Below are 26,233 nucleotides of genomic sequence, written 5' to 3' on the forward strand. Positions count from 1 at the left end.
AAACGATATTTGATTTGGTGTAAATTTGTTAAGTGAAATTTTTTGTTGTTTTTGTCTCCAGTGTTTTGATAGGAGAGTATGTGATAAATACGTCGGTAGTTTAGGTAGAATATATCGTTTGTGGTGGTGATCAGTGGTGTCGGACTGCACATCAGTACATCACGAGTGGAGGGAGGGTGGTGGGCTGGTAGTCAGCGAAAGTATGCCCTTGACATCATTACTGAAACCGGCTTGTTGGGTTCCAAACCAGTCGCCACTCCCATTAAGCAGAATCATAAACTTGGGTTGGCCACGGGCGATCTTCTTGAGGATATAGAGTCCTATCGACGACTTGTTGGCCGTCTTGTGTACTTAGCTGTGACACGGCCTGATCTCTCGTATGCTGTCCACATCTTGTCTCGGTACTTGAGTAAACCACGCAAGGAGCATTATGACGCTGCTCTTCGTGTCGTTCGCTATCTCAAAGGTAGTCCGGGTCAAGGAATTTTATTTCGCTCTGATAGTGAGCTTGTTGTCACCGGTTGGTGTGACTCCGACTGAGGTAGTGATCCCTCTACTCGTCGCTCTGTTTCTGGGTGGATCGTTTTTCTTGGTGCCTCCCCTATTTCTTGGAAGACAAAAAAACAACAAACGGTTTCTTTATCTTCAGCTGAGGCCGAGTACAGGGCCATGGCAGCTCTCCTTTGCGAATTGAAATGGGTCAAAGGATTGCTTCTCAGCCTTGGTGTGTCCTTTTCGTCTCCCATTGATGTCTACTCCGACAGTCAGTCTGCGATTCAGCTTGCTCAAAATCCAGTTTTTCACGAGCCAACCAAACATATCGAGATTGATTGCCATTTTATTCGTGATGCAATTACTGATCGTTTGATTAAACCTTCTCATGTATCGACTAAGGACCAACTAGCTGATATTTTTACAAAGGCCTTAGCATCGTCTCAATTTGTATTTCTCCTCCGCAAACTGGGCATTCTTAATCTTCATGCTCCAGTTTGAAGGGGGGGGGTATTAGGGCCGGCCTTCGACATATGTAGTTTCGGATCTCGTCTTGTATTTAAACCAATGATGATTAATGAAAAGCACAACAATGATTAAACACAAAACATAACTTATCACATCACCTGCAGACTTCGACGACTCACCGTCCTTGTCACCAGTACCAATTTTTACTATTTATTACTAAATAAAAATTATCACCATAAAATCAACATGTTTAATACAATACCTTTCATATTTTTTTCGGGATTGTCCTCTTAGCCATTTGTTTTTTCCCATCATCTTGATCAAGCTCGAAAAGATGAAGATGTTACCACACTTTTTTTTTGTAGCTGAAAATTGAAGATAATGACGAAAGGTAGGAGATGAAGATTTCAAGAGTTTTGAGCTGAAAATTGAAGATGATGACGGAAGATTTTAGCTGAAAATATTGTTTTATGGATTTTTTTAGAGAGATGTTGAGGTAATAATTAAGATTTGAAAATGAAATTTGAAAAGTAGGGGGAGGGGACAATTCTCTGGTTTCTTTACACAAGCAGACGCCTAGCATTGGGACTCCCCTTTTTTTCCAATTTTTTATTCTCTTTTGTCAAATCACATTTATCATATTTAATTGACAAAAGGGCCATTTATATCCATATTGTGTTAATATGGTATGAATCCGCTCCGTTTTCACCTTGTGACGGACACTATCCGTCACAAGGGAGACTAATTGTTTATTCAATTTGTGTATTATCAAATCATAAAAAATGGGTTAACTTTATCCATTTTATTACAATTTGGTATGAAATCGACTCGTCTTTTCCTTGTGACGAATAGTGCATGTTACGAGGGAGACTAATCATGTGAATTATGAATGAGGTGGACGGTTAGAAACCTAAAATAAAGCGCAAAAATAAACAAAAGTGTAACTAACTAGAGAATTTAGAACAAGTCAGATAGTGACGCAGCAACATAAACATAAACATCAACATCAACATCAACATGTTGGGAAAGGAAATTGCAAAATAGCAAATGGTGAACCAAATCGCGATTGACAAGAAAAATCAACCAAGTAGCTGAAGAAGAAGAAGAAGAAGAACAACAATGGTGAAATCGAGTGCCGACGATCAAGAGTTACGGCGAGCATGTGAGGCCGCCATTGAAGGCACCAAACAAAAGGTCATGATGTCTATCCTTGTCGTTAAGAGCGGTGGTGTTTGGGGTAAAACCGGTAAATTAAGTCGTCAACAAATGGCCAAACCTAGGGTTCTCGCCATTTCCTGTTAGTTTTTCTTCTTCCTTTTTCCTTTTAAATTTCCGTTTTTTGTGTTTCATCTTGTGTTTTCTCGATTATTACTTTCTTATTCTGTTTATTCCGTTTCGTTGTGGATTCATTAAATGATTACTCATGATCGTGTGGATTTTGCAATACGCGTTCATTCGAATGATTGAAATCATATGGAATTTGTATAAGTTTGTGCCAGATAATCCTCACTGCAATGCTCTTAAAATCGCTCTCTCGTGCTGCTAGGGTGTCTTATCTAGAATCTGTTATCAATTCTTTCATCGAGTCATCCACATTTTGATTAGGGAAGGAGTCTAGGTGATAAGTACTGTTTGGAAAGCTCATTGGAAGAAATCATGAATATACTACTATAAGAAAGAGCTTAGGTACCGTATAAAGTCATCGTTTTTGGATCTATATTTTTAAACCTCAACTCGACGGGGTTACCCAAAGTATATATATCTGTATTACTTGAGGGATGACACTTAAATAAGAGAGATGATAATTTCTGGGAGTGTGTCAATGTGGTTGCTTACAACTGAGAAAGACGATTTTGTTCCTTGGGAATATAGGTGCACACGGGGATGATAATTGGAATTGACAATGATTTCTCGAGGCATTCTCCGTATGATATAATGATATGGTGGATGGAGCATATGTCCAATCAAATTTTACATAATGTAGAATTCATTAAACTAGGTGTGATTCTTATGTCGTTGAGCGGCAGTCACCACTTGCTCGATTGATCCTTGATGAAGTTTTCGTTGTGGGTCATGTGAAAAATCTGTCTGTATGAACAAAGGAGACGTGTTGCCTACATCCTTGGGAGCTTTTGGAATTTCTGAAGTAGACATTATACAAACTAGCTTGACATTGTATTATTACTGAAGCCTCAACTGTATTGTAACTCCAAGTTTTCCTTCATTCTCCTAATTTAGTTGAATATCTTGTGCTTAGCTTCATCATAACATACCTAGAGATGATTGGAGCTTAGAAACAGTTTCAGGTGGTTTCAACAGATTGCTTACTGCCAAAATACTTCTACACTTGATTTCCCCTCCCTCAAGAACATACGTTTGAAGGAATATAATGGAGTATCGGAAAAAGGTCAAGCGGTGTACTGTTATGACGAAAGTATTATTAGGGCGAGTTAAACATATTGTTTACCTAAATGCAAATGAGTATAAAAGGCGTGGGATTAGACAATAGGAAAGTGAGAACTTTGATGTGGATTAGACGGTGTACACTTTAGAGGCTGTTAGTTACGAGAGGCTATTGGCTTTGGCAAGAGCTAAATTGCTGTATTTCAGGTAGTTGGTTGATCACAACTGTGACTTTATGGGTAATTTGTTTGGATTATTTTTCCATTTGTCAGCTATTGTTTAGAAAATAGAATACTTTTATGGCGTTAGGTAATTTGAATGTGTCTTGATTGGTTTTGCCTCTACTAGTTAGGACGATTGACTCTTGGTCCATGCAGGGCCTTCTCTTGAATTTACAAACCTCTTAATAAGCGACATGGTAAGACTGTAAGTGGTGATCAAATAGTCGTGTAGGTGATGTAACTGTTCTATTGTATTAAGTCATAGGATCACGTGAGAAACTAAAATTGGATAAGATTTGAAGTGTGGTACTAGTAGCTTTAGGATGCTGATGTATAGAATTTAGGATAAGAGTGATGGGAGTCGAATGCCAAAGCCATCCGGATTTTATATATTCAGGCTATTCACATCATTTTTGGAGACAACAGCTGTCCAGTAAGCGACTTTTAGACTAAAAGTTTCAAGTTAGGCTCAAAATGGAATGAACTAACCCCCATTTGTGAAGCCCATCAAAGCTAAGAAACATGTGATTGGGTTAATCATAGACGGCCTTCTCCTAGCTTTATTGTTTCAGGTCTTTTTAATTCTTATATGCAAGTGTATGCAGATAAATAATTACAGAAAAGTTAAGAGGTATAAGAACATTCTACCTTTATATCAATGAGTAACAAATCTGTTAAACGTGGGATATCAAAATTTAATTATTATCAGTGGCCGTAGCTAAGAAGAATTTTAAAGCACCAACAATGCTTTAATTTAGTCCCATTGGAAGATGGAGCATGAAAATAAACTCAAGCTGAATACAACATAATTTCGCATAGTCTTATATGCACAACATCAAGAGAGGTTGAACAAACTCGAACAAACTCTATAAGTGTCTAATATTAAAATCTCTAATCTCTCTATTTCCAGGACCTAACTTAGCTCAGTGGTGGGCTAGGTAGCACGGACACTCCTCCTAATCGGCCTTCCCGTGTCGGACACCCGTGTCGGACACGACACTCGTCGGACACACGTCAAAACGTGTCGGACACTTGTAAAGCCGTGTCTAACTTTCATCTTTTATTTGGGCACGTGTCCGACACGTGTCCATGGTATTTTGAGCCGTGTCCATGGTATTTGGACACACCTTCAAACGGAATCAAGTTGAATTTAAGGTAAATGGCGTGAATTGTTATATGGTTGAATTGGGTGAGGAAATAAGTTGAATTGGGGGTAAATTATGTTCTTTAGACTAGTAATGAGATGTCGAAATAGATTGATTATAAGTTGGTTTTTGGTTTTGGAAATGAGAATGAGTTATAATTAACGTCAAGTTTTACCTTCACTTATTTTAATTTAATATTCAATACTTTTTCAAAAATAAAATCACACATAAATAACTATAAAATATATATTTTATTAAATTTAAATGACGTGTCCCGTGTCCTAAATTTCATGGGATGATGTGTCGCGTGTCCGTGTCGTGTCAGTGTCCGTGTCCGTTTTGGTGCTACCTAGGTGGTGGGCAATGCTCTAAATAATAATATTGACCTTTTGGGACAGCTTACTTAGTCTGCCCCTTACGTTGATGTTCCTAGATGCATGGTATTAAAATTATGGAGTAGTGCCTCACTACGACCTTTTTATAATGGTTTTTTTTTTTTGGTTGTTGTTGTCAAAAACTACCTTATATTTAGGGGTATTTGTAGAAAGACTACCTTATATATATATATATATATATATATATATATATATATATATATATATATATATATATTGACTACTTTTGCTTTCTTTATTTTTGGTTAATAACTACCTAAGCTAAGAGTCTAGACATATTTGGGCAGTTTTCCGGCTTTAACCTATCTCACATGACTCTTTTATGTTTTAATCTTGCTTAGGCCCGATTTTGGGAAGACATGATGTACTTTCGCTTAACTTTAGTAGATGTTCGTTGTTATTATTGAAATGTGAAAACTTAAATTTTGCTTATTTTAAGTTAAATTGTAGTTTTGATGTAGTTGATCATTGTTGTTTGATGTTAGCAGAGTCATGTGAGATAGGTTAATATCGCTAAATCGACCAAATCTCCCCATATTTTAAGCATAGGAAGTTTTTTACCAAAAAAGGAGAAAACAAAGGTAGTCTAAAACAAGAAAAATAATATAAGCTAGTCTTTTACAAATACCTCTAAATATAATGTAGTTTTTGACAAAACTGCATTTGTGTTTTGAGGCAGTCTTGGCTGCATTTGTGGTGCAAGGACCGAGATCTGGGATTATGGGTGAAACCAATTTAGAATAGTAACATACTTGGATGTGCTCATGTACTACACCCCTTAGTTGGCCTGTTATGTAGTTAATTGCTGAATCTGTTGACACCAATCTACCATTATGCAATTCCCTTCATGTTAAACTAGTTGCCTTGTTTTGTCATACATCATTTGTTATCAGGCAGCTTTAATTTTGACAGCCATCATTTAACGCAGTAAAACATAAGGCTCAGAGGACGAAAGCTTTCCTTCGTGTTTTAAAATATTCTAATGGGGGTGTTCTTGAGGTAATTTACTTCTTATATAATTTCTGATATTATTTTAAATGAGGTGTGAAAGGCTTGTTTTTTTAGGTGCCTAGGCTGCAAATCTTTTATGTATGCCGTAAAAGATATTTTCAACTGGTTCCAAACATGCACAGATGGAAATGGTGGCAAAACTATGAATCATTTAGAAGTTTATTAAATTATCTGGTAGACCTATTGAGACTCTGCAGATTGTGGATATGGATGTTAAACTCTCAGTTCTGATATATCAGCTCTAAACTGGACTAACTTACCTTCGCTGTTTTGTTGTTGCTCATGAAGGCAGCAGAGATGTACAAGCTGAAGCATCTCTCGAAAGTGGAAATGAACAGCAATGATCCCAGTGGATGTACATTTACTCTGGTATTGCTCATCTTTCTGTTTACCTATACAGAATATTATATTTTTCTTTGCTTTCTGCGATTTTATGGTTTTTCTGTATGTTCTATAATCCATATAATGTTGCTCATATTGTTATATGATGACTTTCCTTAGGGGTTTGACAACCTTAAATATCAAACCATCGCTCCTCCACAGTGGACCATGCGAAATTCTGATGACAGGTATTCCCTTTAGCGTCCTTGATCTCTTTGTAGAGCATTCGTCATGTTTATATAGCTCATTTGTGTGAATCGTATGTGCAGAAATCGTCTCCTACTCTGTATATTAAATGTTTGCAAAGACATGCTAGGTCGTCTTCCGAAGGTTGTTGGAATAGATGTTGTTGAAATGGCTCTCTGGGCGAAGGTATGTATGACATTTCCACAGGAAATATATCGCGGTATATCCTCGAACTTTCTCTTACAGCTAAAAGACAATAGCAACGATATTAGCCTCATTTTATTACTCTTTAAACATTGTGTTCTCTTTTCAAGCAATGTCATGTCTTACAACTAATCTGGCTAAGACTGCTTATTCCTGCTGGTGAAGTGTCAAATCTCAATGCCTTGGCTGAGTTCTTTGGTTGCGGCATCAATTCTCCGACATTGTTTTTATTAAGCCACCCTTTTGGAGCCTTGGTCAAGTACATCTGGCAAGTTTTGCTATGTACTTTATGTCTCTCTATAGTCTATACTATTTGCACTAGTCTTGCAGCAAGCCTTGAAAATATTCAACTAGATTTCTTTAGGGGTGGCAAAATGACAATGCTGAGCATAGAATAATTTATTGGGTTGGATAACCCCCCAAAGTTTATCCACGACCTATAAAGTTTAAGAGCTTTAAGCCATAAGGTGGCGAGAGTAGACGCTCAATTATTCTGAACTTTCCACTGGTAAAGTTAATTTTATGGTTTTTTTCGACAGAATTTTCCGGCTTTTGTGGCTGGCTGGTATATTGTTTTCTGCGATCTTTTGTTATCTGTTTTTCATCATGTGTTTTTGCTTGTTACCTCACACACCTCAAGTATCAACTTGTAATGCACTACAGGAGAATACCACAGCCACTACCACCACTCAAGTCAATATAGAAGACGGACCTGTTCCTACTATAACGACTGAAAAGGACCTGAAGGTGACTGTTGAGAAGGACTTGGTATCCCAAGCTGAGGAGGAAGATATGGAAGCTCTTCTCGGCACGTATGCATTCCCAGTTAACTGTTTTGTGTGTTTTTGTTTAAACTTCTGTTTTTGTTATGGCGCTAGCCAAGAAAAGGATCTTTTGTAGTTTAAATATTGTTTACTTCAATCTGGCATTGGCAATCTAAAGTTCGGGGTTTTCTTCCAAAACTACTGCAGAACCCTATAAGGCAAACATTTTCTGAAGATGCTTTTAACTCTATTACTTCTTATATTCTATACAAGTCAGCTGCCTTATTGGATTATAATGAGTTCTATTTCGCGTTGTTTAGGTGGTATTGTGGGGGCTTGTACTTCCTAGTTCAGTGAGACATAGAAAGTCACTTGTAGCTTCATCAATGAAATCAACGAACTAGTTAACGGATATATTTATATCAACGTAATATGATCTGTATTTGCTTCAAAATGCAGTTATGTCATGGGCATTGGTGAAGCTGAAGCTTTTTCTGAGAGGTTAAAGCGTGAACTTCAGGCTTTGGAAGCAGCTAATGTGCATGCTATTTTGGAAACAGAACCCTTGGTTGAGAAGGTAACCTGCTAAGTATATTTTTTAAAGATATTGTCTATTTGGATTAAGCTAAAAGGCGTTTTTTAACTTTTTTGTTGACTGAACTCTGAAGTGGTGAAGTCTTCGTAAATGCTTGAGGTGGATTATATTCTTTGTTTCTTGTTTGTGCTCAGCCTTGTAGCGGTGTTATCTCCATTAATTCTGTGGAATGGAAGATGAATTCAGATTTATCTCTCATCCTTCTCTTCCTCTGGAAATAAAACATTGATGCCTTGGTCGCTTTATATGGAGGAAAAACCTTTGTTAAAACATGAAGATTAGGACAGTTGCTTCTTTTGTTTCAATGAGCTACTTTGAGGAGATTCATTTGCCCTAGGGATAGCATAAGAATGGGTGCGTGATGTAATCTCAAAGCGTGTGCCTGACTTGTGAGTTGTGAAATCAATGTTCTACGCCAAAACACAGTTCGTGCACACGCCTTCTAGTTAAAATGTGCTATTGAAGCCGTTAATCTTACATTGATGATTCTTCCTACTGTTTAACATCTAAAATCTGCGTGGCTACTGAGTTCAGTAAAATGGATGCAGAAAGTGATAATCCTTATTTTTGCAGTGGAAATATTGCTTTTAAGGTGTCTCTGCTCAGATGGTTGTTGATTTCACTATGGATAGTGGTTTAGATCTATACTTCTCTTCGAAATGATTGAGTAGAAAATAATACTGAATATGAGGGTCTATCTTTAAGATAGCTATAACTGTTCCTAACTGATATGCAAGCCGTTGATTTAAGTTACTTGAAGTTGATAGTCAATTGTCGGAGGAAAGCCTGAAAAGAATGTCGCCAAAGTGTCGAGCTTCTTATTAAGCTTAGTATCTCTTTAAAAGCATTAAAACAATAAGAATGGAGTGAAAATACAAGCTGTCATGATGCGGTAAAGTAGAAATATGACAAAAAAGTTCACAAGAATTCCCATCCTGTCTAAGTGTCTAACATATATTCGTGAAATGAACTGTCTTCTGATGCTTTATTTTTGAAAGACTAAACGCGTTATTTCTTTCCTGACATGTTTCTTTTATCAAAATGAGTTCTTGTTTATGTTTTGTATGTTTAATTCTTTGGATTTGTCCTCTGGCTTGTTCATCTTCTTATTCTTGTCGCTGAAGTCTGCAATCCTTAATGATTTGGCTGATTCCCTGGGTGCAGCATGAATAATATTTCTTCATCGTTCTTGGGTTTCTGTTTGGATGCCTCTTTCAAGTGAAATTCAATGTGCAATCCCGTTATCGTGAGGGGAAAGTTCAAAGCTCTATCGAGTCGACTCTTCTAGATAGCATCTCGTGAAGTACAAATGTACTTTATTCTTCTCATTAATGTCACTGCTATTGTCCTCTCAAAGGTTAAGAAATATTCAAGTGATTTGTTGTGGGGTGTCGATAATTTGCATATGGGTTCCATTTGATTAATCAAACGTGATTTGTGTTACCAAAGACTGATGACTCGGATTTTAGGCGTGAGGCTATAAGTTTTCATGGCGACGAGGTGCGAGGGACAAATTGGGTTCTTGGAGAAACAATTTAAATTGAGAAGCTGTTTAAATAGAGAAGCTATATAAAACCCTAATGATTGTGAAGGTTCTGAAGGTTCCAAGTAATGATTTCGGAGTAGCGAGATGATTGATTTTGAGATCAAGACTCAAATCTAGATTCATGGCGTTGAGGGCGAAGAATCTATGGATCATATTTTACTATTGATCCCTCGGGTTTTGTCATTGCTACACTTATCCTTATCTATTTTTGGCTTGTATTGGGTTCACTCTTTTAGTGCTAAAGCTTTTAGGTTCGCATTGAAGAGCAAAATGAAAAAAGGGTTTTGTAGCAATGTTTGGAAGATGGTCACTTAGCTAGGTGGTGATCCTTGATGAACAGAGTTGTCGTTTTTTTTCTGAAGATATTACCACTATGCGGAAAAAATTGAAATGCTGATTTTTGAAGAGTTCATTGCCTTCTGTTTTAAGTTGTTCCATATTTGGAGTCAAGTGCTCCACTCTCACCACCATATTTCATTTTTCTCTTTGTCGATGAGATCACTTGTGAGATCTTAACAGCTCTATCATCTAGTTCTCCTTTTGCGTATGGGTGCCACCCTTGGTATTGTTTAATTCATTTCCCAAATTGCCTTCAATAAAAGAATAGTTCCTGAGGTTGGTCTTAGAAGCGTGATTGACTTGGTAGCATGCAAGCCTTATAATTATAATTTATATAACCTTGTTCTAAGTTGTTGTATCTCGTGACATTTGTCTACTTTTCCGTTGTTATATGAGATGCAATTGTACATCCATCTATGGTTTATTTAGTGCTGACTTATAAATTACGTCGTAGAGTATGCAAACGAATTCTCTCCATGCAGGTATTAAGAGGTGTTGATAGTGCCCTGAACTGTGTAGACGATATGGACGAGTGGCTTGGTATATTCAATGTGAAACTCAGGCACATGAGAGAAGACATTGAGTCGGTAAGTTAATGTTACTATTTTGTCTCTTTTGAAATTTCCTAGATGGAACCTCTTTTATCCAGTCAAAAACTATCTTTGTTTACATATTGTGTTGGTGGTCATTTCCTTACAATTTGATACTGCTGAAAAAGAGATGTTTTCTCTGGATGTTAATTATTGAACTACTTGCCAAGGATCCCGATTTAAATTCTCATCTGCGCTATATGGTTTATGTTTGCTCAATCCCACCAAGAGGGTAAAGCTGATTGAGTATCAGTCACATGAATACTTTTTTTGTCTAATTGACATTTTTGTCTAGGGACAAATATGAGTAGTCTTGATTCTTGAAGGATAAGAAGCAAGTGATATATCAAGATTCTAGTATGTTGTTCATCAACCGTTTTGCTAAGTTATATTCAGGATTTTGTTTGTTTGTAATTTACAAGCAACAGGGCTCAAGTGTAATATATATATATATATATATATATATATATATATATATATATATATATATATATATATATATATATATAGAGAGAGAGAGAGAGAGAGAGAGAGAGATGCACCCACATCTAAAGTTTTCAATGAAGCTAAATTAATCACTTGGAAAAAGGTTCTTCTGTGAAACTTTAGCCTTTAGGATTAGGTATATGTAATTTTTTGTTTGTTCAATTAAAATTCTTGTATGGGTTTTAGTTTTCTCTGCTTTACCCCTACCCGAATTCTTCGTAAAAGAAATGGATATACACAGACACTTCAACAGAGGCTCCTTTGTTCTCGGTCTCTCAGGGTATTAAAATGCAGTATTGGTAGCTGTTTGAATTGTTGTTATATGGGAAGTCAGGATGTTACGTAAAGGGTAGCGGCGTTGCAGCCATAATTACCAAATGTGTCAAATCTACACCTCATGTGAAATTTAAGTTGGTTTTCTATGCTTATAGCTCTTCTTCTCTTTCTACTTATTTTTCACAAATACAAACACCATTTACAAATCTAAATGTTTTCTAATATATTATCACAAAATAACGGGCAGTATAGATAAAGTCTGAGAAGTAACAGCAAAAATTCTGGCGTTTTACCATGGGGATTATATAACTATTGACAGTGTGGCGATGGTCTGAAAACAGGAGCATTTACAAAACATTCTCTGTGATTGAGCTGTTCCCAACTTCCCATTTGTGGATAAATATTGATAATATTGACGTAAGCCTCTGTTGCCCTAACTTTACTCTTGTGTTGTTCAGATTGAAACCCAGAATAATAAGCTGGAGATGCAATCTGTGAATAATAAAGCATTGATAGAAGAACTAGACAAGCTTCTTGAGCGATTGCGTGTGTCTCCCGAGGTATGCTTGGTTTTCCTTCTCTTTTTATTTGTTTACTAAAGGAAGAACATAAATTGACCATTTGCTGCATCTAGTATGCATCATGCCTGACAGGTGGTTCCTTTGAGGAAGGAAACATAACTAAAAACATAGAAGCATGTGAATGGCTTAGTGGTGCGCTCTGTGGTGTCGAAGTCCCAATTTTGGAATCTGCTTTTGCAAATATGCGAGCTGTATGTTCCACACAACTTCTGCTGCTTCAACTTTTAACACTATTGTAGGCCAAGCATATTACATGTATTGTTATGATTAAAATGTTCAGTTTTCTCATGCACTATCATCATAGGTGATCACAGCTGACAGCATAATGCATACTGGCAATTTTGATGTTGTTCTTCTACTTGTCAAGTGTTCCAATCCTGCTTAGTGATTTTTGAGTATGTAGTTGAAATAAGTGCTCCACCATCGCAGCACTTGATACTTCTTTTCTTTGTATAAGATTACTCAAGATAGCGTGTGGCTTTTTTCTTCTGTCTATCTATTTGTATAAGATTATTCCTATAAATTAATTGATAGCCTCTATTAGTTACAAAAATTACTCGAAATCTCTTCCATGTAAATTTCTCAGATAGGTAGTCAACCATTATCTGGGAATAGACAGCATTCTACTGGTCTGAATAAGGAATCATTCTTTTTCTGCACCTGATCTGGGGTTAGAATGAGTCAAGTAGAATGCCGTATATTCCCCTGGCATCAGATGCAGAAAAAGAATGATTTCTCGTGTAAATGCCAATTGTTTCTATAGAGTTAGAAATCTGCATCAAGAGAAGTCATGTAGTAGATCCTTTTCCTTCCAAACTAGGAAATAGAAAGTCATTTGTCATTGTAAAGTTATCCCTATGAAAGTTATTGCACTAACTCTTTTCCAACGGATCAATAATGGCCCGTTTGCCGATCAATAGAAAGTCGTGTAAATGCCAGTTGTTTCATAGAGCTAGAAATCTTCATCAAGAGAAGTCGTGTAGTAGATCCTTTTCCTTCCAAACTAGGAAATAGAAAGTCATTTGTCATTGTAAAGTTATCCGTATGAAAGTTATTGCACTAAATCTTTTCAAACGGATCAATAATGGCCCGTTTGCGGATACTACTTCTGAAAGAATTCTAGGGGTATGCCTTGAAGAATAAATTAGCAAGTTGTGTGGCAAGCAATGGAGTCAAGGAGTAATCTTCTAACTAAATCTTTCACCTCTTGGAAGAGATTCGGAACCTGTAAATATTTAGCTCACAGTTATACTGAAATTGATGGCATTCTCCTAGGCTCAATGTATTTGCTACGTCCATTATTTCACGTTGCTTGGAAGTAGGGATGTCAATGGGGAAGGTATAAGTGGCCAAAGTGGGTACCATATCGCACCCGTATGAGTTGGTGCGGGTATGGGTAGATTTTTAGCAGGTGGTGGAGCGAGTATGGTTATTGATCATAATACGAGCCATGGGTAGTGGGTGGGATTGAATTTTGCATCATACTCGCTTCCTACCCGCCTACCCGCCAACTATTAAAATATTTAATACTAATATTACTATTCTATAGAGTTTTTGTTTTCTTGTCGAAAATCAATGAAAATTCTAATTAGAAAAGCTAAAATAGATAACAATACAATTGAATATTTATAGTGACTAAACTAGATTTTACTTAAAATATTGACTGAAGTTACGGTATAAATGAGTAATGGGTAAATGGGGTGGGTACGGTTTTAGATCCCAAACTGTTGGGGTGGGTATGGTTTCGGAAACTTCCACCGGCCATGGGTGGTAGCGGCAGGTATGGGAATCGTTTTTCTTAGTGGATACGGGTGCCAACTGCCAAGTGCCTACATTTGCCCGCTTTGCCTTGATGAGATTCCTACTCAGAAGAGTAGAAATTCTTTGGAATAGCTTATGTCTGCTGTTATTTGGTTTATTTGAATAATGTGTAGTTTCTGGTTTTTAGGATACCTGAGTTTCATTTCTTCCTGCCTGCTCATCTGATTTGGAGTGACGTGTCTTTCTAGATTAAGTTTGTCCTTCCCAAAAAGCTGTTCGTTGTTTGTTGATTGCTGATGTCCATCAGGAAAGAAACATTGGCGTTTCATCTCCTTTTCTCCTTTCCTAGCACATGTGATTTTGTAAGAATTCCACAGTAAATAGCTCTCATTCACTACACTACCGTGTTCTGAGAATGTCACAGGTTAAAGAGAAGAAATCAGAACTTGAGAAGCTTAAGAGCACTTTTGTTCGTAGAGCAACTGAATTCTTGAGGAATTACTTTGCCAGCTTGGTGGACTTCATGATCAATGACTAGAGCTATTTTTCACAGGTAGAGTAATAACTAGACCTGGCAAAATGGGTCAGACCCGAATGACCCGACCCGAAAAGGCTGGCCCGAGACCCGAAAATGACCCGAATTTGCTTGACCCGAATACGGCTCGAATTCCGAATTGACCCGAGCCAACCCAGACCTGACCCGAACATTGTCTGACCCAATGTTGACCCGACCCGAGGTGACCCAACTCGAAAAGACCCAGCTCATAATTGACCCGATCTCAATTGACTTGAAGTGACCCAAAATGACCCGAAACGACTAGTACTAAGTCATATTAATATTATATATAACAAAATAAAGTTTCATTGGTTACAACAGTCCCTAATAAATAGTTAAATTTGAAAAAATAGTATTTCCTAATCAAAATAGTACTAACTTAAGTGCTTAGCCATTAACTCAAAAGCAACCCGACCCTAAATGACCCATACCAGAAAATGACCCGACAACAAGTCACCCGAATTGACCCGAAACCCGAAGTGACCCGACCCGAAATGACCCGACCCAAACTGACCCGTCCCGTACCCGACCCGAGTGACCCGTTTTTGCCAGGTCTAGTAATAACCATATTGCTATTCGTATTTCCAAGACCTTGACATGGTATATATTTAACCTTTTGATCATCGTTGACCAGCGTGGACAGTTGAAACGACCTGACCATGCTGATCTGCGATACAAATGTAGGACGTATGCTCGGCTTTTACAACATCTGAAGGTGCTAAAACCAGAAGCTATTGTGATGTAATTACTTGCTACATTTTGGACGTCCTCTTATACCTTTTATTTGATGATCCAGAGCCTTGATAAGAACTGCTTGGGTCCATTGAGAAAAGCATACAGTAGCTCTCTTAATTTGCTCCTCCGTAGAGAGGTGAGGGACCTTATCAGTTTACTATTGTGTTTTATATGGCGCTGTAGATAAGTGGTGTAACTGGTAAGGGAGATTCCTTCATCAGGGGATAATAATTGAATCCTACTCTCCAGGGGAAAGGTTGAAATCATTAACCTCAAGAGTCAAGTCGGTCCCCTGATTCTCAAAAATTTACATTTCTCAAATACACAAGTTGCGCATGTCCACCTAAAACTTGTTATGCTACCAACAGAACTTTTAAATGTTTCTGAGCTGTGGATGTCAGCTTCCTATGCAGCGGTGTGTCAGCTTTCCACGCTGTGGTGTGTCAGCTTTCTGTCTAGATTTTGACTGGTGTCTGTAGACTGTAGACATCCAACAGCGATCATTTCCACCCTGATTAGCACTTGTCCTTTTATCTTTTTGTAGATAAGTTTACTCATTATAGTATGAGAGTCCAATGATTTTGCTCTCATTATTTATATTGGTGCACCCCAATGGTGTCTTTTATTGTACCGAGTCTCCCCCCTTCCTCCGGTTATGTTTTTGTACGTGGGGGTCCATTCCTTAGGTGTCCAATCAATACATGAGCATCAAACCCTTGGTGTTTTCTGAGTTTCTGTACATGGGCATTCCTTTTTGTGTCCTTTAATTAATAACCTCTATAAAAAGTAATCTAAAAAGTCATAACTAGTTCACCGCCAAGTATTGGTGTACGGTGAACCTTACGTTCTATTTAAAAAAACATTTTCCATATTTTCAGGCCCGAGAGTTTGCAAATGAGCTTCGAGCTAATACTAAAGCGTCAAGAAATCCAACTGTTTGGTTAGATGCTGCTGCTGGTGCTGGTCAAGCTGTGAATAATACGGATACTTCTGCCGTTTCTGAGGCCTATGCCAAAATGCTAACAATATTTGTCCCACTCCTTGTCGATGAGGTTGTATCCAAGCTCATCATTAATATGACTTTTGGTTTATTGCTTAAAATTGTAATGATGTTAATGGGAACCTTTTGAATCTCAGAGCTCCTTCTTTTCGCACTTTATGTGCTTTGAAGTTCCTGGAACTCTACCGAATGGTAACAAGTCATCGTCAGGTGATGCCGATGATGATGATCTTGGGATTATGGATATCGATGACAATAACCACAAAACAGGTAACTTATATCTTTCAGCAAAACTTCATCGTAATTTCTGATGCATTTAAACAAACAATAGATTGCTAAATGATGGCCATATACTGCTCAAACATTGGTCAAATGCACATAGGCCAACGTTTTAGCAAAACTGATATAAGGGCGCTCGGCTTGTTGAAACTTGATAGTACATAGCTGAGCTTCTTCAAATGTACAAAGTCTGGGTGAGATGAAGAGTGTTTTGAATGCATTGTTATTTCCAGCCCACATCCTGATCCGATTAAGCTAGTATTTTTATATTTACTAATTTAATGACTCAGATTTAGGTTGTTATCCATAAAGAAATTGTATCTTGGTGGGTACTTTTGACCACATTAAATGGGTAGTTCCAATGTAGTAGAAGTTAAGCGCTTTTTTTTTACACTTCCTTTGAAGATAATTGCGAACGCTATGCTCTGGTGTTGATATTTTAGATGCATTTCCTAGTTCATGGTAAAGATTTCATGCTTAAAAGTTAAAATTAAGAAGTGATTTCTGAGAGAACTTTCTATCATATCTGGCTTAGGTATAAATCCAGTGGAGTTGGCTGCATTAAATGAATGTCTTCAGGACTTGCTTGATGGAATTCAGGTAATTTTTCTATAGATAATCTTCTGTTTTAGACATACATGTTCAGATATGTTACTTGATATCTGCACTTATGTATAAAATGGCTAGGATATAGTGACAGGAAGTTTTACTGTAGTTGGCATTATGTCCTTCTCCAAACCTTAACTTGTTACTACCTCCAATTCGTTGGAATTGCCCCACTTCTTAAGATTTGTGAGTACTATTTTAGTCTAATGGGGCAATTCCTAAGAATCCGAGGGAGTATTTTTTTATGTGCTATTTAAATAATACTCACTCTGTAGCCTGTCTCCGCCAATTGTTTTAGGTATGCATTTTTGGTCCGTCTTAGTTTATAGTTTACGTTTCCTTTTTAGTATGATTCATGTGGTATAGAATGAATGATGGGTTTGGAATGAATACTAAACCTGATGGGAGACAAAATTGCCAACCAAAGTAATGATTCTTGTACATTAGAACCATTTGGTCTGTATGTTTCATTTCTTTTGTACATATTTGGATTTTAAAAAAACATTAAAGTAACCATCTACAGTTATTTTCTGCCAATATAACCACAATGTAGGATGGCAGTTCTCGTGAATTTTCGTTCTTCCGTGGGCTATAGCCTTATAGGTTGGGGTGGAAATAGAGTGAGTTTTGTTTTGGACTTGTCGCATGACATTTGGTGTGGGAACTCTCATTTGAAAATCAGTTCTATGACCTCTTCAAAATTTCCTCAAGGAAGTTACCCTGTAAGCAGTCTTATGGGATGACAATTCTCATCATTGGGGTGCATTGTTTTCTAGACTACCTAGTTAATGGGAGGAACCTTCAAGAGTTGCTTGCTTTTGTAAAAATTGTTAAAGAAGTGAAGAAATAATGTGGTTCCGTAATAAGTTATTGCGTCTCTCTTAAGAATTCCTACAATCCCATTAGAAGACACGTGTATTAATGAAGTGATGTTTGGCTAGGTGTACTTACTGTGTGCGGTGTGGATGATAAATTCATTGATCAATATTTTGCTCACTTAATCTTCAGTCTTGTTTTTATGTCACATATCCTCGTATTTCAAAGTGTGTGTGTGTGTGTGTCAAAGTGTGTGTGTGTGTGTGTGTGTGTGTGTGTGTGTGTGTGTGTGTGTGTGTGTGTGTGTGTGTGTGTGTGTACTTTAGATTGATGGGAATTAGTGTGTGTGTGTGTGAAGATGGTTCATTGGCTTGGTGGTATACTTTAGATTGATGGGAATTAGTGTATTCTGTATGAAAAATCCTCCTAAGCATTAAAAGTTAAGGTTCTGCCTTTTGAAGTTGCTGTATAGTCGGAGTCACGAACTCCACTCTCATTCTTCTTTAGTATACGAGTATCACCCTCTTAGTATCTATTTATACATAGGCGTCATACATCCTTTTACTGATATCCTTTATGACCTCAAATAGAAAAATGTTCAAGATACAAGGCTTCAAGTTGTAAAAAAATAGTATATGCTTGATGTAAGACTATAAGAAACAACCAACATTATCCTAGTGCCTCAATGGCTCCCGCAAATTGCGAAGTAAGGGGGGTACGAAGCCTTACCCTTGTGTTAGCGGTTGTTTCTGAATGACCCAAGATGAAAATTGCGTCAAGAACTGCATCGAAGGACCCCTACTTTACAAGAGAAAGAAGCGCAACCACTTTAGTGAACCATTTTGATTTATTTCATCACAATTCAGAACCAAAGAGTAATGATTGTCATTGTCAGACGAAGTATAAGAAACTATTCCTTTATTTTGATCCTTTTTATCTTCACCAGGAGAAACGTCAGATTGAAAAGTGCCGGGTACGGATTCCACTCTCATATTCATGAGTGTCATTGTCAGACAAAGTATGGTTCCATAGTAAAACCACGCGAGTTCAGAAGCACTTTGCTGTGTGTTCCTTCTGAAACAAACAAACTTGTGCTTTGAGAGGTTTGTGTATTTGCATGCCGTACTCAGTTTTCATCTTAGACCACAGATGCCCTGAATTACACATTCTAATCAAAGTGGAATTATATAACTGCCTTGAAGACAACTGTCGTCAACTTTATTCTTGCTGGATGATTGGGTGTCTAATTTGGGTCCTTCGGAAAAATGAAAACTTGTAATGTCATTCTTGTGGAGTCGTATGATATCTCGTTATTCATTCACAAATATGTTGTTGATGCATTTGGATTGCTGTGAATGTTGTGGACATTGTCAGAATCCCGTTCAGGATCGTAGATTTTGAGTGTTACAATCCAATATGACATGACGGATTTCAATTCTAGATAGGATCTTACGGGGTGTTTGGTTGGAGCATTTGGAATGGATTAGAATGGATTTCATCCATTCCAATGTTTGGTTGGCCCCTTTTGGAATGGAGTTAGAAACCCAAGGGGTTCTAATTTCACCCCAACCCCCTAGAATCTCATACCTTAGTTTCACCCCATGATTCTAAATCCATTCCCCCCATATACAAACCCTAGAATAATAGAAAACAAAAAATAAAAAGAAATACAACATTACATTTTACGAAGTCTTTCTCTGCCATCTTCTATTCTTCATTTTTTTTCTCGTGTTTTTCATTGTCAATACTTTTCTACCTTTTTTTATTCTCTTTTTTTTTTTTCAATACGAAAGTGCGATTAGTGTGACTAATTGCAATGTTATCCCATCATAACAAAATGATTAGCAATATAATCATCATTGATGATGATCATACATGCTTTGTACGGCGATTAGTGTTTTGAGTATTTGCAGCATTGATCATTACAGATGATCATCATAAAAAGTATGATTTATTGTAATCATCAGAGTGATAGATGATTATATTGCAATTTTTTTGTTTTTAATAATTCAAGAATATTTTTAATTTAGCCGTATTGATTTTTTATCGATTATTTTGAAGTTTTATTTTTGTTAGTATCTTGTATTAGTTACTTGAAATTATAAATAATATTGTAGGTATTATTTATAATAAAAAAAAAAAAAAAAAAAAAAAAGGATCCGAATCCATTCCAAACATGAACCAAACAAGCATTAAGAGGTATGGGGTTCTAACTCCATACCCATATGGAGTTAGAATCCACTCCATTCCATTTCTAATGTTTGAACCAAACGGCCCCTTAATTTTCTAGTATGATCCTATTAAATTTACAATTTCTAATGTAGAACTGTGTAGAGTTGCAGTAATAGAGATTTTTTTTTTTGTCATTCCAATTTATTTTGTTTCTTTCCTGTAAGATGTAAAACAAAAACATGTTATTATGTTATCTCATATCATAACAATATGTAATTAACACATCCATTCATATAACAATATTAAAACCATGAATTAGTGACAATATATGGATAAATGTTGATATTTAAGTGTTGATTTTCAACAAAAAAAATTCACCATAGTCAAACATTAATTATGTTTTTCAGTTAGTTTGTAGGAATTTATGATTTTACAATCCACTACTACGATTTGATCCTACTCACATCATCGAATCCAAAGTAGGACCCAATCTTAACATCATCAATTGTTCAACCATGTATTTTTGGTGGGCAGTAACAACCTGGAATCGGTTATGGCTGAATACTCAGTCGTTCAAACACATTTCCACTCTCAAGTGTGATATGGTTTGAATGCTTTACACGGCTTTACGATACTTGGATGTGGAGTGTCTTTGACACTTGGAAATTTTCTGTAGTTAAGAGTATTGATAAAGCTTCAAGCCTTCAATCATAAAGCTCTTGAAGAAAGTATGAGAAGAAATATAAGGTTTAGGAAAACGCTCTTGATAGTTTGTACTAATCTACTAATTACGAGCATTCAATTCAAACAACATAGTAAAGAAAGCAGTTTGAGAGCCATTTGAGATTCCAATGTTGTCGTAAAATAATTATGAGGTCATAAGAATGTAGCTGTATATTGTGCGGCGAGTCATTAGCGGGTGAAGGGATGTTAGCTAACACCACAACTCTTCAGTTTCTAAATATTGTCCCAGGCTCCAAAGGCACTGAATGGCTCACTAAAGTGGCTGCTCTTCTTTCTCTTGTGAAGTAGTGGTCCTTCGATGCAGTTTTCGACGCAATTTTCATCTTAGGTCATTCGGAAACAGCCTCTTTGTGTTGCTAACACAAGGGTAAGACTGCGTACATCCGACCCAATCTTAACATCATCGATTGTTCAGCCATGTATTTTTGGTGGGCAGTAACAACCTGGAATCGGTTATGGCTGAATACTCAGTCGTTCAAACACATTTCCACTCTCAAGTGTGATATGGTTTGAATGCTTTACACGGCTTTACGATACTTGGATGTGGAGTGTCTTTGACACTTGGAAATTTTCTGTAGTTAAGAGTATTGATAAAGCTTCAAGCCTTCAATCATAAAGCTCTTGAAGAAAGTATGAGAAGAAATATAAGGTTTAGGAAAACGCTCTTGATAGTTTGTACTAATCTACTAATTACGAGCATTCAATTCAAACAACATAGTAAAGAAAGCAGTTTGAGAGCCATTTGAGATTCCAATGTTGTCGTAAAATAATTATGAGGTCATAAGAATGTAGCTGTACATTGTGCGGCGAGTCATTAGCGGGTGAAGGGATGTTAGCTAACACCACAACTCTTCAGTTTCTAAATATTGTCCCAGGCTCCAAAGGCACTGAATGGCTCACTAAAGTGGCTGCTCTTCTTTCTCTTGTGAAGTAGTGGTCCTTCGATGCAGTTTTCGACGCAATTTTCATCTTGGGTCATTCGGAAACAGCCTCTTTGTGTTGCTAACACAAGGGTAAGACTGCGTACATCCGACCCCCCCCCCCCCCTTCCTTTACCCCGTAATTTGCGGGAGCCATTGAGGCACTGGGGTAATGTTGTTGTTTTTGTTGTTGCTCCAAAGGCACTGAATCTTGTTTTTTATAACAAAAATTTGAAAAGTTAAAAGTCTGTTTTTAAGGATGCCATATTCCTGGATGCTGGAGCCAATCTTACATCTGGAGTGGGAGCTGGTATCCCTTTGTCAGATGTGTACAGTCGCTCTTTGGAGGAGGTGTGGCCTTAAGCAATGCTTCCTAGCCATCCTACACTCCTTTCGTTTTCTCTTAGGGTGTGTTTGGATAGCATTTTAGGAGAGAAGGGAAGGGAAGGAAGATTTGGGTTGTGTGGGGGGTTTGTAATGGAGTAAGAGAGTTTCCCCTCAAAATCTTTCTTATGTTGGAGAGATGTCTATTTGTATAGGAGAAGGGAAAAAGAAAAAGGAACCCTTCATTTTCCTCCAACGCTATTTGCTAACCAAACAAGAGAAATTGTATCTCTCTCTCTCTCTCCCTCCAAACAAGGCCTTAGGGATTTGGGCGGGTAAGGAATTGAGCAATTGAAAAAAAGGACATGGAAAACAAGTGCTGAACTTCAGTTGTATGCATTCATTGGAAGAAATTGTTGTGTCATACAACCTTCTCCTCATCAGCGCCCTCAAACATTGTTGCCTAATAGATATCCCATTACATAGCTGACATATCAGGCACCTCAACCATGTTATTTTTTAATTGAACCCCAGGAAGATTTTTATGCCGTTGTGGATTGGGCCTACAAAATTGACCCATTGCGATGCATATCCATGCATGGGAGTACAGAACGTTATCTTTCTGGTCAGAAAGCTGTTGCAGCAGGGTTTGTTCGTCTGTTACTTGGTGACCTTGAATCAAGAATTTCCATGCAGTTTAGCAGAGTAAGTTTCACCCCTAACATGTCACAACTATTTTTTTCTTTGATTGTGATTTCATCGCATTATCTTCATTCCTTGCAGTTTGTTGATGAAGCTTGTCATCAGATTGAAAGAAATGAGAAGAATGTCCGACAGATGGGTGTCCTGGGTTATATCCCAAGGTGTAGATCAATTTAAAGCTATTTAGATAGAGACTAGCCTCATTCTTTCTGTTGTTTAGATGATTCATGATTTCATTGCTAGTACTCTTTTGGTTGAAGTAAAAGTCTTGTGGAATGAGTAGTAACACTGGTGCTATCCGTTATGCTCACCAGTTGTCATTACCTATGGAGCATCTGGTGATTCTAGATCATTAGGTGTTCTTGTCATCCTGAGTGCATTAGCTGTTTTTGCATGTCTTAGCTACTTTTGGTCAGCTAGAAAGAAATATTTCTGTGTGCCTTTTGTTTTGAGTTGTTGGTTGAGATTCATACTCATCATACCTTTTAGAATTACCTTGTTTTATTTGTGGATAGATTTGCTATACTTGCAACTCGTATGGAGCAGTATATCCAAGGACAATCCAGAGATTTGGTTGATCAGGCCTACACAAAATTTGTGAGTACCCATTTTACTAATTTTCAGGAAATTTGGGTGTAGTTCTATCTGCTTCAATAACATTTATTTAAAATAAATTCAGCAGTATCTCCAACTAATTAATTATTTAATCAAATTTATTGACCATGATCTTCTTGAAGTCCTGAATCATGTAACTTGGAATTATTTCATCTTTATTCCAGACAAGATTAGTTTCTATTGACAGTGAAAAATGACCTCTCCTAGCTGGCTTTCAACTTGTGTCCTAGTTGAGCTTTTGATCTAGCAGTCTACTTGAAAGTCTCAACTATCATGGGTGTGCCTAATATTTGATTTGTCAGACTCGAAGCTGCTGTTCTAGTTTAGTAGTTTAGAAATGTGTCCATAAATCACTAATGAATAGGAGAATTATTTTTGGCAACAGGTCAGCATTATGTTTGTGACCTTGGAGAAGATAGCACAGACTGAACCAAAATATGCTGATGTGTTTCTTTTGGAGAATTATGCTGCATTCCAGAACAGGTATACTTGTTTCATTTTTTTTTTTTTTGCGCTAGCCAGCAAATTCTCATACGCTATCCACCTCAAGAAGCTAACAGTGTAAACAATTCATTTCACAGTTTATATGATCTTGCAAATGTTGTCCCAACACTAGCAAAGTTTTATCACCAAGCAAGCGAATCATATGAGCAGGCCTGCACTCGTCATATTAGCATGATTATATACTACGTGAGTAAGCTGACCATTTTTCTGTGCGAAATATTTCCCGGATAGTACCTGGCTCTTTATTTGTTCTAGTTCATGTCCGTTTAAGCCTTAGTTCTTTGAGCTCCCGTTTACAGCAATTTGAACGTCTCTTCCAATTTGCCAGAAGGATTGAAGATCTTATTCACACCATAACCCCCGAAGAGGTAATCATCTGAAGTGCTGTTACTTGACAAAATTCTGCAATTCTTTTTTTGAAGGTGTTAAAGTTTATCGCCGGTTTCTCTACATGTCACCTAAAATAATTCTGATTGGGTCGAACGATAACCCTCGCGCAACTGGCACATGTCAGTTGTTTGGATTTGATGGTTATTATATATTTTACGGAGAATATATGCTCCCTACAATTAACATCTACCTCCCATTTTTCCATATTTGGTTGAGAAGAAATACCTTCCATTACCTTTCTAAGGTCACTACAATTACAAAGCCAACAAAAGTTAGAGATTGCAGATTTGCAGGCACTATTTTCTATTTTTTTTTTCCCACTTTGTCGGTGCTGTCAAGTTTTGTGGGTTTTACTAATTTAAATAGGAAAATGATTTATGCTCTGAATTTGGGTGCACTATTAATTATGCTTTGGTGTTCTTAGTTATTTAAATGGAAAATGATTGATTCTCAGGTTTTAACATTGCTCTTTTTCCTCTTCAGATTCCTTTTCAGCTTGGTTTGTCAAAAACGGATCTCAGGAAAGTGTTGAAAGCTAGCTTGTCCGGGGTACGTCAGTAACAATATGATTGACCATGTTTGGCTGTGTAAAATCTGTCTAATATTGATGCTTGGCCTCGATTCAGGTTGACAAGTCCATCCAAGCTATGTACAAGAAATTGCAGAAAAACTTGACTTCTGAGGAGCTATTACCCTCTTTGTGGGATAAATGCAAGGTGAGCGGAATTAGCTTTTGGATTTGAATGTCAGAGCACAAACAACTTCATCTGTTACAGAAATACCTTCCACCTTCAGATTGGGAAAATATTTTAAAGTACCCAAAAAATTATTAAAATGATAGTGCAGAAGTTTGACTGAGAAAAACCTTTACATATAGCATACCTGCAAGGGTTATGTATAAATAATGGGTTTGTGTCGGAGCGAGTCATGTACTTTCAGGTGACCCTTGAAAGAAAATGGAAGGTGTTTCTGAATCAGATATTAGAAATACAAAATTTTCTGAATGCAAGGAAGTGGTCATCTTGATTGTCGTTTTTATTATGCTCTTGTATTGTATGTATGACAAAGTTGCCTAATGAAAAGTGTGCATAATGCAGAAAGAATTCCTTGACAAGTATGAAAGCTTTGCACAACTTGTTGCCAAGGTTTACCCCACCGAGAATATCCCCTCCGTCGTCGAAATGAGAGATCTTTTGGCGTCGCTGTAAGAAATACTTATGTTTATAGTTTGTTATGCTTCATTTCGGCCTTTGCCATTAGTATATAGCAGATATGAAATCCTACGTGATAGTGTAGTTCTTTGTTAATTTTGAGTGTCATTTACCGACGAGGTAAATTGACGTATGATTTTTGCCACGTCTGAATTTTGTGCTTCATTCATTTAAGATCATAAAGCAAAACTTCTGTAGATGTATTAAAATTGATCAAGTAATTGGAAAGTGATAGATTATGGAAAGAGAAGAGGATAGCGCAGAGAACGACTCTTTGTATTGGTGTTAGAATGTGTTGCTTTTTATTCTTTGTTTTGGTGGTGTTTTTTTTTTCTGTCTTTGTAAACTTGTGTGAGACTCTACTCGCTCTCTGGGTTTATCGCTTATTAATTAAAAAAATGTATTAAAATTGATAGATTTTGATTTTAGCTTAAGCACTGTTTGGTTTGAGACAAATGGAGCCGTAGGTAGCACGAGATGGTAACGACTAACGCGACAGACTAACAGACTGGATGTTCCGGTAAGCTACGAATTAGATCTTGGAGTATTTTCGGAGTTATATTCAAGGAAAAAGATGACACTTTGAGATGAACATATTAGCCGAAGATGTCCCATTTCCAAGACTAAGAAAGGCGTAGAGGAACATTGTTAGCAAACTTGACAAAAGCAATCCGACTTAATTGATCCGATCCGAAAAGGCTGATTGAAACTCGAAATTGACCTGAAATACATCACCCGAAACCCAAAATGACCCGACCCGAACATGGTCCGAGCTTTTTTTACCCGTAACTGACCCGACCCGACCCGAAAATGAC

The 26,233-nt window shown here is 37.2% G+C and overlaps 1 pseudogene; it reads left to right on the forward strand.

Annotated features, from left to right (window-relative positions):
* Positions 1-1,976: 1,976 nt before the first annotated feature.
* On the forward strand, positions 1,977-25,704 carry LOC141607053 (exocyst complex component SEC3A-like; annotated as a pseudogene).
* Positions 25,705-26,233: the final 529 nt, after the last annotated feature.

This window comes from Silene latifolia, chromosome 1 (assembly GCF_048544455.1).
Source record: "Silene latifolia isolate original U9 population chromosome 1, ASM4854445v1, whole genome shotgun sequence".
NCBI lineage: Eukaryota > Viridiplantae > Streptophyta > Magnoliopsida > Caryophyllales > Caryophyllaceae > Silene > Silene latifolia.